The following is a 17,658-nucleotide window of genomic DNA, read 5'->3' as shown; positions in this document are numbered from 1 at the left end:
AATAACGAATTCATGAAAAAAATCAGAAAAATTCATCATATTTGTTTTTTTTTTCTTGGTAACTTTGCTTTGAACTGTCTTAATGTTCCTTTAGTATGCCATTCATTGTTCTTAAGGAATACACATACCGTATTACCCCGCATTATCCGGCATGCCGGAAAAAAGCGAGGTTGACCAGCATGCCGGGAAATTCGAATTTTCCGGCATGCCGGACAATTTGAGGTTTATTTTGCAACAAAACAAAAGTAAATTTCCCCATTCAGTTCCAATCAGAAAGCAAACAACTGTAAGGAAAAAAATAAGTAACTCCCGAAGTAATCTTCATTTAAAAAAAAATGTGTATTGCATATAATATGTGCTTGTTATTTATGGTAGGTCATTCTTTATGGATTTAATTATATACGAATAAAGTAATCAATTCAGAAGCAATCATCGTTACTGCGATTTGTTCCTAATTTTTTTAAATAAATTATTTTAGGTTCCTTTTAGAGAGGTAAGTTTATTTTTTATTTGTTGAATAGCTATGGTAAATTCTTTAGAAGTGGTTAAGCGGCGGTAACTTACTGCTTAAAGGTTTGCTTACTTAGTTTTAATTTAATTTTTTGTAAAATTATTCGTTATTAAACAATATTTTTATCGTTAAAATAACAAAGGATATTGTTAGTAAATATTTTTACTAAATTAAACTGTTAGTACTAATGAGATATGCGTAGAAGTTATATTCATTTTAAAGCTGCATATATTTTTTAAAGTATCATTTTTTCCCCTAACCTCGATTTTTCCGGCATGCCGGAAAGGACCAGGCAAGTGTTATTAAAAATCTGGTCTGGTAACCTCCAAATTTTGTGGCATGCCGGATAATGCGGGATAATACGGTATCTATATTTTAAATGTATCTTTACTCCACAAAAAAAAGCATTTTCGTCACTTGTTCTCCGGATTCATGATTTATCATTAATTTTTGTTGACTTTGGAATGTTAAAGAAAATTTACCAAAAAAAAAAAAGATAAGCTGAGCTGGAAGTCCACAGAAATTTTGTGAATCTTAAAAGTATTGCTCATTTAAGGCGGGGTTTGCTCGTCACAAACGATTTCTGCTCCCATAGACTTAGCACTGTACCAACTAAGTATTTCTGATTTCCTCGCTAAATCCAGGTTCTCGTTAAATCAGGGTTCGTTATAAGCGAGTTTGACTGTACTGTTTTTTATGAGAATGATTTATGAAATGATGGGGTACTGTTTTGATTTTAAAAAAAAGTAGTTAGATCAATCTTAATTACATTTTGTTGATGTTATAAATGATTTAATCCTTATTATTTTGAAAAATGAAAAAAAAAAAAAAGTGAAAAATGCCATTCTTAAGAAAATTTAAAACAAAGCAATAGATGCACGAATTCTGTCGTTGATATAAGTTCTACTTAACTGCTATCATATTTCATACAGGGCGGTTTTGACCTAATCTGCTAAACGAAAGGGGGGTGATAGAAAAAAATCCCAAGTGGAGCATAGAACCACTCGTTATCTACCCAATTCGTAACCGAAACCAATTTATTCAGTATTTCTTCAATAATGTTGTACATACTTGCAATATTTCATGAATGATAATTTGTTTTGTTATCCCAATCATTTTTTCACTCCTTTAGAGTAGTTTTGTGGACATTATTTTGTTAAATGTTGGCATTTATATAAAACAAAAACATTTGATCTCAAGTACTGAATCTGTTCGCATTTCATAAAGAATGTGTTTGATTAAATATTCAGTTTGAAACAAAATTTAAAAACTGTCTGCTTGCTGCGCTAGTATTTTATATTCTTTCCTTGAGTTGGCATCAGTATTATTTTATTCTTAAGGCAATTTTATTCGCAGCTTTAGTTAGTTTATAATTGACATTTTTTTATTTATTTTTTTTTTTTTTTTACTTTTGTTAAAGAACTATTGCGTGATCATGAGTGAAGCAAGTGACATTTTTCCAAGAAAACTATGTCCCAAAAGGTCTCATCCAAGAAAATCATTATATACAACAAGAAATTGCTAAAAAACTAAAAAATTTGCAAGCGTCTGTGTGTAGAATAAAAAAGATCTTTGAAATTCAAATGTAAAAATATAAATTCCAGAGTGGGGAAACGCAGTATAAAAGTAAATTTATTGTAAAAACAGAAAAGAAATTAATTCAAATTGACAAAACTAACAGAAAACCAACTGATCATGAACTAAAATTCTCTCTATAATAAGTGTAAGGAGCAAATGTATGCGATTCTTCTATTCGTAGAAAGCTCATCTCAGTTGAACTCGGTTCTCGTTGTTATCGTTAATAAGGCGAAAATCGCATTTTCTACTGATAAGAGACTTGCTTGGGCAAAAATTGTGAATGAACAATTTGTAAGTAATTGGAGCAAGGTGGGAAATATTAATTTTACTTTAATTATTCAGTTTAGAAAAAATTCCATTGGTTTAGTCTTTTTCCTAAAATTCAATTTATTGCATACTGACTACAGATTCAGAACTGTTTATAAATGTGGCTAAAATTTTCTTTTTGAGAATATTTCCCAACAAATTACATGCGTTAAGGTACTTTTTACCTTTCATATATAGTTTTCTGATAAATCAAGGCTTAAAATACCAAAAAAAAAAAAAAAAAAAAAACAGTCAGTATCTTAGGAGAAGTAGCAGTGAAGTATTTTCCTGTATAGTCACGGTGTTGGATGTTTAAGCATTGTAGAAGGCATGAGGACCCAATATCCGCATGAAAAAGTGATAGAAAAAATGTTTTAGTTAAAAGTTTGATTTCCAAATGGAGACTTTATATTCATGCATGATGTCCTGCATGCTGTGTCTTGAAGCTGAATCTGTGACCAAAATTTTGAAGAGAAAAAATATATCAAAGCACTTCCGTGGCATGAGAACAAGCCAAATATGAGCACAATAGAGAATATTTGAGGCATTATAAAGAAAAAATTGAAGAAATAGAACTTCACAAACAAGAGTTGTCTAACAGAAAGTGTAATTCAAATTTGACTTCGACGAGGAAATACAAATTGATTACCAAAGACTAATAAAAAGAATGCCAAGATGGATCGAATCTTTATTAAAAAAACAAGAGGATGCTTCCTCAATATTAAATGTATCAATATTTTTAAAATAAAGTATTATTTCTTTGATATAACAAGATTTTAATATAAATTTCACAGTTACAGTGAAGCACCGTTTATGCGTTTCTCTTTTATATGTTTTTATCATTTATACGTTTTTTGAATTGATCCCTGGAGAGTCTAATATACATTAACCTATACCAATTATACGTTTTTTCATTTGTACGCTTTTTTCATACAATCCCTTCAAAAACGTATAAACGGTGCTTCACTGTATTCTAATAATTTTCTCACCTCTGTAGTATGGCTCCCCCCCCCCCCCATTTTCGCCCAGTACCATTTTTGCTCTACTTATCATAGAGTCAACTAGAGTTTTGAACTTTTCTATGAATTCTTGATCTCTAAACCATGTTTTTAGCAAAGCACAAATTATTTCTTCTTTTGTTGTGCAATCAGATTTTCACTCGGTGTCACAAAGGCTTGCCTCTTCCGTAGAGGGAGAGAGATCCATGGCTAACAAAAAGATAAAAAGTGACCGGATTGAGAAAAAACAGCAAAAATATGTGGAAATTAATAACACTGAAACAAAACACAATATTTATGACAAAAAAACACAATATTTATGACAAAAAAAAAACATGAAGTCATAGCGCCTAATCAACTGGTAGGCTAAACAGCTGTTATAAACAAAGACTGAAAAACCTAAAAAAGTCGAAAATTAAAAAAATTCCCCAACTTGATTCCATTCATTCGCACAAGGGTGTACCTGGAACAGAATATTTTGGTACATAATGGGCACAGAATTGCTGCTAAGAAGCCTGCTACCAAGATAAAGGTATAGGAAACCGTATTAAGCTCTATCTTGCGGAAATTAGTGAGAACTGCACTCAGAAGTATACATCTTCTATGCGAGAAGCTTTCAAAGCTCTCCTCTCAGCTCGTGGAGCGTCTACTAATTATTGAAGTATTCCCTCATGAGCTTATGCACTTCTAAGGTATGAAATATGATTGGAGCTATGTAGAATCCACACTGAATACAGAATGTATCTACTGCTTCGTTCCAAGTTTTCTTAAATGCTGCATTTTTCAACTTTTTGTATTTTTTGAAACAATTAAGGGAAAATAATTTGTTATTCCTGCAAAATATGATTAAGATTAATCCGATAAGTGTATTTCATCGAAACAATACCATCTTTGCATAAAACATGCACGCGAAAGACAATATTTTCAAGCTCTTCCGCTTTTCCACATGAGATGCAGATTTTTTCTTTCTTTCTTTCTTTTTTCAGCAATGACGAATTGCTTGTTATCTTCATTTGAGCGTAGTTGACATTGATTTGATTTTTCATATTACCATGACGACGAGAATAAGTCTAGCTCGTTGATTTTAATAATTATTTAGGTTTAGAGGGATTAACTTTCGTCGTAATGGTTACTGTGTTCATTCAAGGCTTAACTAAAGCAGATTTTCTTTACTAATAATAAAGCTGAAAGTCTGTCAGGATCTCTGTCTGTCCGGATCTCTGTCTGTCAGGATCTCTGTGACGCGCATAGCGCCTAGACCGTTAGGCCGATTTTCATGAAATTTGGCACAAAGTCAGTTTGTAGCATGGGTGTGTGCACCTCGGAGCGATTTTTCAAAAATTCGATGTGATTCTTTTTCTATTCCAGTTTTAAGAACAAAATTCTCATAAGATGGACGAGAAAAAAACGAAATTATCATTACGTGAAACCGCAACCAAGCCAATTGGCGAGAAAATTCACCATACATTATATGTAAACATACAGGCGAACCAAAAGATCTTTTAATTTTCTATTACGGGCAAAGCCGTGCGAGTACCACTAATATCTCATAAAACGGGGTTTTTTGTACAAAATCTCATTTTTTCAGGAAAAACACCTATATAGATGAACTTTATAGCAAACATTCATCTAAATACAAATTTTCCAGATTACTAATTCCCACTATTGAAGATTGATAAGAAATACAAATTCCATAACGGGATACGCTGTAAATATAATCTTTGTGAAAAGGGTACAGGTGCAAATTGGCCATAATAACTGTGAGATCTTTATTACCGCATTCTACTTAACACTTTTTTGAATGGATATGCCTCGTATCACCTAATCTAGAAACCTACTAGTCATAATAGAACGGCTGCGAATTTCTTCTCCATTTCACTTGTAAAAACGAGAATCACAACAAGTAAGGTCCTATTGCAATTCCTAATTGCGAAAAACATAATTTGAATTCAAGACGTCGAAATTCAAATGAATGCATAGCTGAATGCTGAATGTTATTGAATTTTATTTCTTTTGATGTCAGGTCCGTTGATTCTATTTTTGTAAAGGTTGAACGCTTTGTTTTTCCTTCTATTGTTAGCTATTCTAGATTTTATGCTTTATATAATGATGATAAACGCGGTATACCTCTCAGGCCTATTGTTTCCAATCCTGGTAAGGCTTCTTATATACAACCCAAATATTTAGTGTCTGTGTTTCGTCTTCTTAGATGGCATAATTTATTTACAGTTAAAAATTCGAATGATATTGTTTAAAAATAAAATTGACAAAATCGAATTAAATTACTGCTTTATGGCTTATTTTCATGTTAACTCCTTATTTACCGGCGTTCCGGTAAATGTTTTATTGCTATGCCTTAGGAGTAGACTTTCTGAATTTCATTTTACTTCTAAGGAAAATGTGGATTTAATGTTCTTCACTCGCGTCTGTTAAAAACAATGTTCTTTTGTTTTTAATGGTAAATTTCATTCTATATCAGAAGATTTGGGAATGAGAAACCCGCATAGCTGCATTATTAGTTTTATTTCAATCCATTACTTTGAAGTAAATTTGTTCTGGCGTTCGCTATGTTGATGACTGTTTTGTTTTTATAAAGCAAAATCAATTAAGTGTTGAAAGGCTTTCATAGGCGTCGGAGCCGGGGGAGCTGGGGGAGCTTGAGCTCCCCCTGGAATATTTCAGACCGGCTCAGCTCCCCCGGAAAAATTCTCGCACAGCAGCTTTCTGTTATACATTGTTTACCTCAAACCTGATTTCAAAAATGTGATCTGCCTTTTCTAAGAATTTCCACTCAATAAGCAACAAAATCAGGGGACAGACGGAGTGGACAGTGCACTTGAGTCCACCTTCACCCTTTTTCTCACTGTTTACACACCTCTTGATTCCCGGAAGAAGATTAAAATAATTTTAGACAAGCTATCCTACCGGCTGCGGAAAAGTGGGCTTTGCCCCGCGGCCTGCAAAAATCAGTACCAGTACCGTACCGATAGGGGTTTGCTCCCCACCTTGAGCTCGTGTTTCGAGAGCAGCATCGCAGTTAAGTTCACATTCTTATTAGTTTTGCCTCGCATACCGTTTTTTTTGTCGCGTGATCACAAAAAGAATAGTGAGTCAGTTTTGCATTTAAATATGAATAATATGGAATGTGATACAGACATAACTATAAAAAAGGTTACTAAGGTAAGCAACTTGTTCAAATCAAGTGATTTCAACTTTCCAGAAACTTATCTCATTTTAAGATATCTGACTTCTTAGGCACAATATAAGGAATTTCCAGCGGAGTCCTTTGAAACTGGTTGATTAAAATAAACTTGCAAAATTTTACGTGAAAGTTAAACTAAAAGACCAATTGGTATTGTTCTTTATTCATTGCAATTACCTACATTAAAAAATAAATAAATAAATAAAAAGAAATCGGGGAGGGAGGATCCACATTTACAAACAAATTTATTTATTTATTTTTTACTCCGTCGTTTATTTCTCTGGTTTGATCATTTTTCACTCCTTCATAAAAAGTCAAGCCCCGAACAAAGAAAATTCTTTAAAGATTTCCCAAAAGTCTAATTATGTAGTTACAAAACAATGAACAGTCCTAAACTAATTCTCGAGGGATCATGAACGTACATATATTTCGGGTTTAAATTCTATGTTTCAATCAAAAGGTACCATCAGATCGCAAAAATGTCATTGTTCGATGATCTATCGAAACCGAAAGTAATCTGTTGCCAGATAGAGAACACGTAGCGCCCGAAATAGATATTATTCAAACAAATTTTTTATTTATTTTTTGATGGGAAATATTATCAAAAGAAACAACATAAATCAGCGGCGTACTCAGAAATTAATTTTGGGGGCGCAAATCATTGCTGTGATAAAAAACGCATTTTTTAAAACTATCCCACGGTAAAAAATTTAAAAAAAAAAATGTGCTCGTTACTTAATTTTATTTTAAACCGTCAGGGATAGATTTTTTCATGAAGTTATAAAACTGCATAGATAAATATCATTCGAAGAATACTAAAGGTACTTACCCTACAGGAACAAAAATTCACATGAATCAAAATCGGTGAAATCTTTATTATTATAATATTCTTAAAATCTTTCAATGATTATAAAAACAGTTACTATGTAAAAATCTGTTTTGAAAGGTGCGAGTTTATTGAAATGAAAAATTTTGAACATAATACTTTACGAAGTTAGAGTTATTCATATTTTTTGCTTTCCTAATTTAAGATTTTTTTGTCACTTACAGGTATATTTTCATGCCAAAATTGTAACTTTTCATTTATTATTTTTCATTTATTAAAAAATCTCCTACAATATTTTAGTTTCTCTCAAAGACTTTTACTAAAATTTATCGAACAATAAAATATATAACGAACACTTCATTTTAACACATTTCTAACGTTCTGTTTCTCCACCATAATGTTTCATCCTTTTCCCTTTTTCTAGTTCTCAGAAAATAAGAGAGTCTTCTAAATGCTACTCTGCCGAAGTCCTTCCTTTCCTTCAAAATTATTACAGAGCGCCTCAAATTTTGTTTTCAGGACTGGGTTTCCTGAAAATTTCCGAAAGAGAGTCCCTGAATACCTCATTCTCCAATAAGATGGAAAATTAAATAATGTTCCGTTTTTGGAAATTCAATTTCAAAAAATTACTCGGCCCTTAACAAGGGCTTGATTACCTCACAGCCAATTAGACCTGGGCCTAATTGGCCAGGCCTAAGGGGCCCCAAATTACTGAAAAAATTATGCATAGCATTACAACTATAGAAAAAAATCCATGTATTTTTAAAAGTAATAATAAAAAAATAATGACTTTTTATTTAGAAAAGAATTTCCTTAAAGGAGAATTTTTATTAATTCTGCCAGTATCGAATTTACCATGCCACAATTTCGAGTGCCCCGAAGGGGATTCGTGAATGCACATGATAAATAACTTACATAGTTCTTTGGCCCACGAAAATGCATTCCGACAGGGCTAATAGAGTCTTCAGGGAGCCCTGAAATTATTGCAGGCCTAGGGTCTCACATTTTGTTATTGGGGACCTGCCCCTAACGCTGACAAATATCATCCGCAGTCGCGTTTTTTAGAGATTATAATTTCGAAAAAAATAAGGAGAAGGAACCTCTGAACCTTTTCTGATAACACCATTGAAGAACGCTCTCTAGGACAATTTTTGAAAAATTACCAGAGTAGAGCCCTAGAACAGCCTTTTCCCCTGACATCATTGAAGACTGCCTACAATTGCGATTTTGGATCCTCAAATTCGAAATATTGGGAGGGAGATGTAAATCGATTCGAAAATTCGATCGAGGAAAATCCCTCGAGTCATATTAGTTTCATTAGCATTAACAAATATAGTATATAATCCGTTTTTAAGACATTAATTTCGAAAAATTTTCCGGGAAGTTTATGTGTACCATTTCTCCCCTTAATATTCCAAAAATCGCTTAAAAACTCGTTTTTAGAACAAGAATTTTGAAATTTTCCCCGGGGAGGGTCCCCCGGAACCCCCTTTTTTTATACGTGCTTATCTTCGAGTACTGACCGACCCCCTTTCAAAACCGGAGTTTTATCACCTCATTATTTCCATATACAATGTTTTTTTTAAATATGATTGAAAACTTTGCTGGGAAAGAGAGAGAGAGAGATGGAGAGAGAAGCTAATTTCTTATGGGGAAAAAAGTAAGTGCCCCCCCCCCAAATTATTTTCTGGTTATGGCATAATGTGTCTCAGCTCCCCCTACTTCCACTAAGTTTCTACGCCTCTGGGCTTTATGGATTTTAAATCCATTGATTGAAAAGTATACATCCAAATAAACTTAGTATTTTTATTTACTTATTTATTTATTTATTTATTTGCAGTAAATAAAGCATGTATTCTTCAAAGCGAAAGAAATTTAATACACAGTTCCTCAGTTAACTTTTGTGTTTTCGTAAGCTCAGAATTATAGTACTAATAAAATAATTAGTTCTCCGTAAGTGTATAATTCTCTCAGTGTATCTCTTAAAAGCATTATGCTGTTTACTTTAAAGGAACATTCTTATTGCTACTCATTTAAATAATTTATCGTTTGGAAAACTCGATTAATGAATGCGAAATGTATTGGAATGAGTGGTTTTAACTTTAATGAACATTTCTAAATACTTCTTTCAAGCTATTTCAAGAGATGTTCTGTTTGAATTTATTTTCTTGTTTAGTTCATTGCATTATAGTTCCAAAAAAAAATTAATTCTCATTAATCTTAAGAGGAGTTATCAAAATTAAATGTGATTCATACAATACGATTTTTATTTTTTAAATATTGAATTTAATTACGTTACAAAATAACAAAAACGATTTGTTTAGTGTTTCAGGATAAAAAGTTTCATTTAATTGACTGAAAGAAAAGTCAAATAAATTTGAAAGTCTATCACTGAGCAACAGACATTATTTTAAAGTTTTGAAAACAATTTTTGGGAAAATAATTTGATATTCTGGCACAGCGTTTCCCAAAGTGTGTTCCGCGGAACCCTTGGGTTCCGTCGAAGTATAAGAAGGGTTCCGCAGCGAGTTAGCCATAGCATAAATTTATTTCCCACTAGTTTCAAGAAAAATGAAATAATCAATATCAAGGGTCTAAAATGTCGCTCCAGATTGAAGTAGTAGTCGTCAGTGTTTTGCATCGCCATGTCATAATCAAGTAAATGCCATCTCATTTGAGAAAAGTTATTGATGAAACAGCAGAAATAGTTTAATTTGTCAATTCTCGTTTTCTTCAGTCAAAACTATTTAGCAAGATTTATGAAGGCATTGGTGGGCAGCAAAAAATCACCACTTTTCCTTATAAAATATGATAAGCCATCCAAAACAAAAGTTTTTAAAGTGTTGTATGAACTTCCAATGAAGTGATGGTTAATTCAATTGGAGCATAAAGGCATCAATATTTTTAGCTGCTTTCCACGTTTTACACGAAGGACAAAGACTGATAAATATTTTGTCTTTTATTTGGTGAACTCTGAACCAAGGTTACTATTTTTACTCAAAGGGTTGTGTGTTAACACAGTAAACACATTTGTTGTGAGAGATAAAATAACAACGTTAAAAAGAAAGCTAAATCTTTGTGTTCCGGGCTTAAAAGAACAACGTAGAATGTTCTGCTCTCTTAAAGGGAATTTCTGTCAAAAACAATTTCTATGAAGAAAACGCAGTGCAACTACATATTTCGCGATGTTAAAAACCATTACTGTTCATTTGAGAAATCTATGACACTGTCCAAGCCCGAGTATGAATCACAATTGCACTTTAAAGTTCATCTGCTAGAAACCAATTTTCTGATTCAGTTTCACTCAATAAATTTTGATTTGATGTTGAAAATAAATACCGTTATTGGGTAACAAAGCTGTATCTTAAAACTTTTTCCGCGCGTAACAACTTATTAAGGGATCCAGGACACATTTTGAAAAAAAAATTTATTAAACCATCTAGAGTTTTGAAAATTTTTGCACTAATTCACCATCTATTTAATAAGCAAAATCATAACAAAAATATTTCAAAACTTTTTTTTTATTTACATTTAATTAATTTTTTCCAAAAAAATGGGGTTGCTTTAAATCGCTAAAGCTCAAAATATTCTTCATCAATTTAAAAATTTGTCTCAAAAAATTATGCAGATATCTAAGTTTTAATTTTTATTTGGCAATTTAAAAAATATTGATTCAATAAAAAATAGAAAATATTTGAAGAAAATTTCAAACAATTCAAAGATACTTTTTTTTAATCATATTTTTTGCTGTAGACATTTTTTTTCAAAATCGCCGAAAAAAATTTAAAGTAAACTGTGTGAAAAAGATATGCTCCAAATTTCATTACTGTATCTTTATCAGTTCTTGACTTATAAGAGTTTGAATGCAAAAAGTCGGGAAAAATTGCATCAAGGAGAAAAATGCGTTTAAAGTTTCTAAGTTAAATATAATATTAGGTAAATCAAGCAACAAAAATAATTATATATTTAGTTCTAATTAAGATAGAAACAAGATTCAAGCGTCCTTTTAGGCAGAAAAAAAAACGGAGAAGTTTTTTAAATGATAAAAAAAAATTGCAAATGTTGACAATTTTTGTGTCCCAGAACCCCTTAATGCAAAACACGCTTTCCAGCCCATGCGTACTCGAAAAACAAATTTAGTTCTTGGATTCTGCTCCTGCTGTTCGTACTCAGCATTCCGACACAAAGTAAAAAACTTATAACTATTATCAGTTTCGCAATGAATGAATTTCATTCTTCATATCAATGTAAATTGTTGCAGGGACGGTCATAAAACTTCTTAAGTCCCGCAGGTTGGGCAATTTAAACTTGACACTAACTTATTGTTTATTTGTGTTATTTTGCAAGAATCTGCTAATCTTGAAACAAGTGGGAAAATCACCTCAAAGTGAATTCAAGGATTCGAGGCAGAAATGTGACAAGCCACAAAAAGTGACTTTTCGATCAAATTTTTTGTTTCTCACAACTAAAACTGAGCATGACAATGGATTATGTCATTTGGAGAAAATCATATCTAGTTTTAGCATTGCAGAATGTACAATGTATAATACATTTGAAAAATTCTTCAAATATTTTTTATAAGTTGGAAATTGGCCTACTGAAAAATTCACTTCATATGGCATATCACATTCTTGTCCCGTGCCCTTCAGTTTAACCTGTAGCTTTATTTTAAAAAAAATAGAGGTGCTAAATAAATCAGTGAAGTTGTATTTAACATGTATGCACAGCACATGTATTAAGAATTTAAATTATTTTCCAAGTGCATAGATTGCACAAGGGGCAATCTATGAGAGGCATAAATATAGCATTCAATGTGTATCAAATATTTTTCTAAACAATTCCATCAGGAACAATATCATCAACAATCCTCTGAAGACAAATTGTTTGAGCAACACGCTCAAGATTAAGCAATGTTCACAAAACTCAAGGCATCGGAGCTCGTTTCATCCAACATAATAGCCTACCCTTAATTAAGACGCTGAACCTCAAGGGAAACCTCCGCATAAAAGGATTACTTCCCATCATATGAGATATTAAATTATTTATTTATTAGATTTCAGATAAGGGCCAATACTTAACGGCAAGTTTTCGCGAGGTGAAATATTTTAAGAGAATTAAGGCCGCTACACACACAAAGAAAAGTATCTTTTGGCTATAAATGAGTTGAGCTATTGAATTCCTGCTTTAATCGGAGCAGAATGTCCTTTATTTTCTCGGCTCCTATGAATCTAAATGCGAAGGATAAAATATTCTTAACTGTATTTATAATGCATGTGATTGTCAAATGTTGAAATTCAACGGGATTCAGTGGAAAAATTTTGTTGTTATTTATCTTAATGTGGATATTCAGGCTAATGTCGACATTTAACAGATCCTACCCATATTTCCTATAAATTCTAATTTTGAAGATTGCTGAAAGATACGAAAAAAAAAGGAAGTGAAAGTACTATTTCTCAAATGTGGTTATGTGTGTGTGTTTTCTTTCTTTGTGAGAATGATATAACTTCTTAAAATTTCAAAAGTAAGTTATTATTTTAAAGATTTTTTTCGATGCTTTCGGCGAAAAATAAACTGTCAATTTACAATTTAGTTGCTTTTCCGAAAGCAAAAACAATTCATTCAATTTTTTTTTTTTTTTTTAATGCATTGCGTCAATGCACAACTTCCTGAAACGGAGACCCGTTGGCTCAATTACTTATAGCATCGTGCTAATAAAGCAAAGGTTTTGAGTTCAAATCTCCACCGACCTAAATATATATCTCTTTAATTACATGTTTTCTTAAACAATATTCTGATCCAAGTTTCCATCAATATATGAACTGAACTCATTGCAGGATTTTGAGCTTTTCTGTTGCTAAAGTCAGGAAACAAGACGTGAGTTTGAACATTGTAAATCGCAGTATAACTCATTAAAAATATTTAGCAAAATAAAGGCATTGGTTTCAATTTATTTTGATGATTTATTACACGTTGCTTTAGTGTATAGCATCCTGTAATGGAAGCCCAATAGCTCAATTGGTAAGAGCGCTGTGCTAGTAACTCGAAGGAAATGGCATCGATCCTTCCATAGGACAGAGAATGTAGTTTTTCAATGACAAATCTTTCTCAGCTGAATGCTGATTCACATTTCTATGAATATATAATCTTAACTCGTTAAGGGCAGGATTCAAAACTACAATTTTTTTTGTTGAATTGAAATTTAAAAAAAAAGTTTATTTTAACATGGTAAGTCGCATATATATTATTTTTTAAATTTGGTTTTTGTGGGCACGTCATAATTTCCTTATACTTCACCAAATTTCAAAAGTAAGGCATCATTTCAAGCATTTTTGCACCAGTATTAGAGAAAAATGATGAAACTGGTAACATTTTTGCAGAAATTCAAAAAAAAAAAAAAAAACTGTAAAAAATCTAGGTTTTTGAATTTTTTCTGTCGAATATCGTGAGAAATGAAATTGTATTGTTGATTCGTAGTCATTTAAACTTGGAAGGAAAATTAAAGGAAGTTATAGTTGTTATATGTCAAGTATGGTGTGTTAAAAGCAAACGTCTTAAAACGCCTTTAAAAATAACAATAAATAAATATACAAGTAAAAGCACCTCCGTTTTTCTAAGCGCAAAATGTCAAATTGGTTTCATCACACACTTTTCAAAAATTCGTATTTCAAGTGACGTAAGATTTCAGTGAAATCATAATCGTAACATATATTTAAAGAACTTAAATTACCTATTATAAAAAAGAAAAAGAAAAAATGCGAGGCTGAAAACGATACAATCATACTTGTAATCGTTTTACAAAATCGAATATTTTGAATAGGGTTGCTTTCTTCAGTCAAAAGTACTGCTTTTAGTCACTGAAATTGGTAGAAGAAGCAAAGAAAAAATATAACATGGACCTAGAAAATACTTTATTTTAAAAACATTTAATTTTTAATTAATTTTTTTAAATGTCAGATTTTTAAACCAAAATGTTTCATCGTGTGACGTCACACGTGATAAAAGCCATCTTGAAACGGAGCACGTGGTTGTCTTTTCTGGCAAGATATCGCCTTTCAATGATTTTTTCACCGTGAGCAATTTAAGCGATTTGTTCACTTGTGACGTTAGCAGCGAAAATGAAAACAACGGCTAAATGTCGTTTAACACTAAGACAAAATTCAGAAAAATAAGTAATTTACCCCATGGTTTTGACGATGCTCTTTCAGTTTTTTTTTTTTTTTTTTTGAAAAATGGGAAACAACCCAATTCGGTATCTTATATAATTAAAAACTGAGCGTATGTATCTATATATGTACCTATGTATCTATGTAGACATCTATCTCCGAGTTACTTCTCCCGAACGAAGGCGAACTGACCATTGAACCAGGTATCGATGAATTCGTAATCTTCCCGTTTTATGTTTGGCTATTTAACATAATACTCCGATCATAGTTAGCGGAGATATCATTAAAAAACTATGAATTATGACACTTAGATTTTTACATAAAATCCCTATATTTCGATGGCTCCATTCAAATTATTATTCTGTGGTTTATCTCCACTTTCCAATACTTTTTACTACGCAACAATACTTTTTTTTTATTGTAGCGTGAAGAAAATCATTAAGAAGAAAGATGTGTTTCCATTTTTTCTCTCGAATTTGAAGAAATAAATTCCTGGCTTTTATTTTGAGGTTTTTTTCTGTAATCGGAGGATTTAAAACGTTTACTTTTTGTTTATTTTTCTGCAATCTGCCGCAAAATTCCGTTTATTTATTTATTTATTTTTTTTTTTTTTTTTTGTTCAAGCCTGAGTGTTGAACACGCGTCACTTGACATAACTTTTATTTTCGAGGTAAACCGTGCAAAACCAGGCGACGCAGCTAGTCTAATACTAAACTTTTCAATAAATTAATAATAATAGGATTACAACATGGTTTTGACACCATGATATTTTAATATCACCCCTATTTAAAGGCTCTTTTGTCATAAAAGTGCTTAGCTCAGAACATATGAGCCGTAAGCTTTTCTTGCGAAAAGATTTAAACCTAGTTCACTATATTGCTAAAATAATATTAAATACAGGTGTATTAACTTAAAACCCAGTCGGGAGGAAACGCGCATAGATGCTTGATAATCTAAATGATGTATTTTCTGGAAAAAAAACCATAAAATTTAAAATGAACGGTACAATTTTATTCTTTCTGGCAGAAATAGCTTTAGTTTGAGGATTTTCAGCCTAAGCGAATTGTTTAATGCAAAATATTAACTAACATTAAACTGATTGGTTATTGATAAATTGCCTGAATCCTACAGTTAATCTGAATGAATCGTGCCGAAGTAGTCCTTCAAACACTATCGACGGATAACGAATTAGCGTCCAACAACATTTCATTGAAGTCAAATGTTGACTGTAAAAAAATCCTCTGGCCGATATCTAATTGGTTGTAAATAGTTTAGATGAATCACATTCCATAACTTTTTCTACAAAAGAAATTTACCGATGGAAACTAGTTAAAGCTTGGAAATTTCTCGCTTCATTTCCTTTATAACTCAGAGCCTTTACATGGATATTAGGGTGGGTCAAAAAAACTTTTTTTCAGCTTGAATCCAGGACACCCCCTTTTTTTTTTTTTTTTTTTTTTTTTAGACTTACACTAATGGTATTATGATGTAAAAGTTGTGACTTTTTACTCAAATTTTAAGAGGGTACTCAATGACACCTCAATTTAATATTAGCCTTAGCATAGGAAATGTCACAAATTTAGAAACATTTCACTTCCCCAGCTGTTTTTTTTTTTTTAAAGATGTTTTATTGCAATGTATATGCATATTACTAGTGTATATTATAATATGTAACATTGTTTTTTCAGTTCAAAGTATTTTTATACCCCCCTCCCCATACTTATGAAGTTTGCGGAGGGGGGGGGGTGAGCACCCTTTTTCAGTTGAAATAGGAAGCTAAAATTTTTCCAATATATTCCTATCCATACGTATAAAAATATTGAGGGGTGTCCTGTTATCTAAGAGAAACTTTTTTTATATGTATTTTTGAGTCAACTTAATGGATATTTGACTCCACCTACAAAATTTTCACACAAATAAAAACTGAAATTACCTGTTCGTTTTGAAAAATAAAAACGTTTAAAGAGAGGAGGATTTGAATAAGATCTACTGGTTTTCATAATGAAGGAAAGATTATGTTATTCGAATTTTGTCAAAAAATTTCAGAAGAGGAATATAAGTTTCATTTACCAGTATTAGTTTAGTCAAATGACGTAAAAAATAAATGTACGTAAAACACATAAAACAGGAAAGAATTACTGCTCCCAGGTATACAATCTTTCTTCATTACTAAAGCCCATATTATTTTCTTTTTTCCTTTCCGTAGAAGTACCGTAGAGCCTTAAAAGCCGATTATTCTGGAGTTTACTTATGTTATAAAGGATTTGTTTTCTTTAGGGATGTATTTTTCCTTGGTGGAAGGGATTAAAAGAACTTGAGTATTTCCTTCGCAGAAAATTTTATAAATGAATATCATTGTTATGTAGGACTTTTATTAAAAATCTCTTCGCTAGAAATTTTACGAAAACTATTTTCAAAATTTTAATGTGAGATTGGATCTGAAAAATGTTCTTCAAAAAATGCTTGATTAAACCATTTCCTTTTTTTTAAAGCTCAAATTAGAAGTAAACTAAACAGAGAAAAAAAGCTTTAGACTTCACTAAGAACAAGCAGTTCAGAGCACTGAAATTTTACCTGCCTTCAAACTAATCTTTTATTTTGATATAAATGGTAGAGTGCAATATAAATTTTCTTTGTTATTGATTCGAAATCTCTAAGCTTAGCAAATACACATGAAAAGAAAACCATAAAGTATTAATTTAAAGTAAAAAAATACGTGAAAAACAATAGTTGGGACAAGCCTAACCTGGTAGCCTGTTAATGCTCTGAATAGGATCTGTTTGTTGATTAGTTATCAAGGACAAATTATTAGTTCCTTGATAAAGTGCTCGGTATAATGTTAGTTTCCACTGTTCTGACTGTATCGACCCTAAATTGTGTAATTGTTTTTCTCCTTTTATTAGATAGGGTAAGTAAGTCGGTCAGTCTCCAGTAGTCGACCACAGGGACATAAACCTGCTTATAAATAGAATATATATAGCTCAAAATCGGATATGATGCATTTCCATTCCCTTATTCCTTTACTTGTCCCCAATTATCATCCAATAAATTTCATTAAGTAGTAATGAGTCATT

General features: G+C 31.7%; 1 protein-coding gene across 1 annotated transcript in view; it reads left to right on the top strand.

The window, feature by feature from the left end:
* LOC129226205 (synaptotagmin-15-like) overlaps positions 1 to 17,658 on the top strand; it is a 167,190-nt gene that overhangs the window by 98,616 nt on the left and 50,916 nt on the right. The window lies entirely within an intron of this gene.

The sequence above is a fragment of the Uloborus diversus genome, chromosome 7 (genome assembly GCF_026930045.1).
Source record: "Uloborus diversus isolate 005 chromosome 7, Udiv.v.3.1, whole genome shotgun sequence".
In the NCBI taxonomy this organism is placed as follows: Eukaryota; Metazoa; Arthropoda; class Arachnida; order Araneae; family Uloboridae; genus Uloborus; species Uloborus diversus.
The sequence above is the reverse complement of the archived record's forward strand: the minus strand, read 5'-3'. Positions and strand labels throughout refer to the sequence as shown.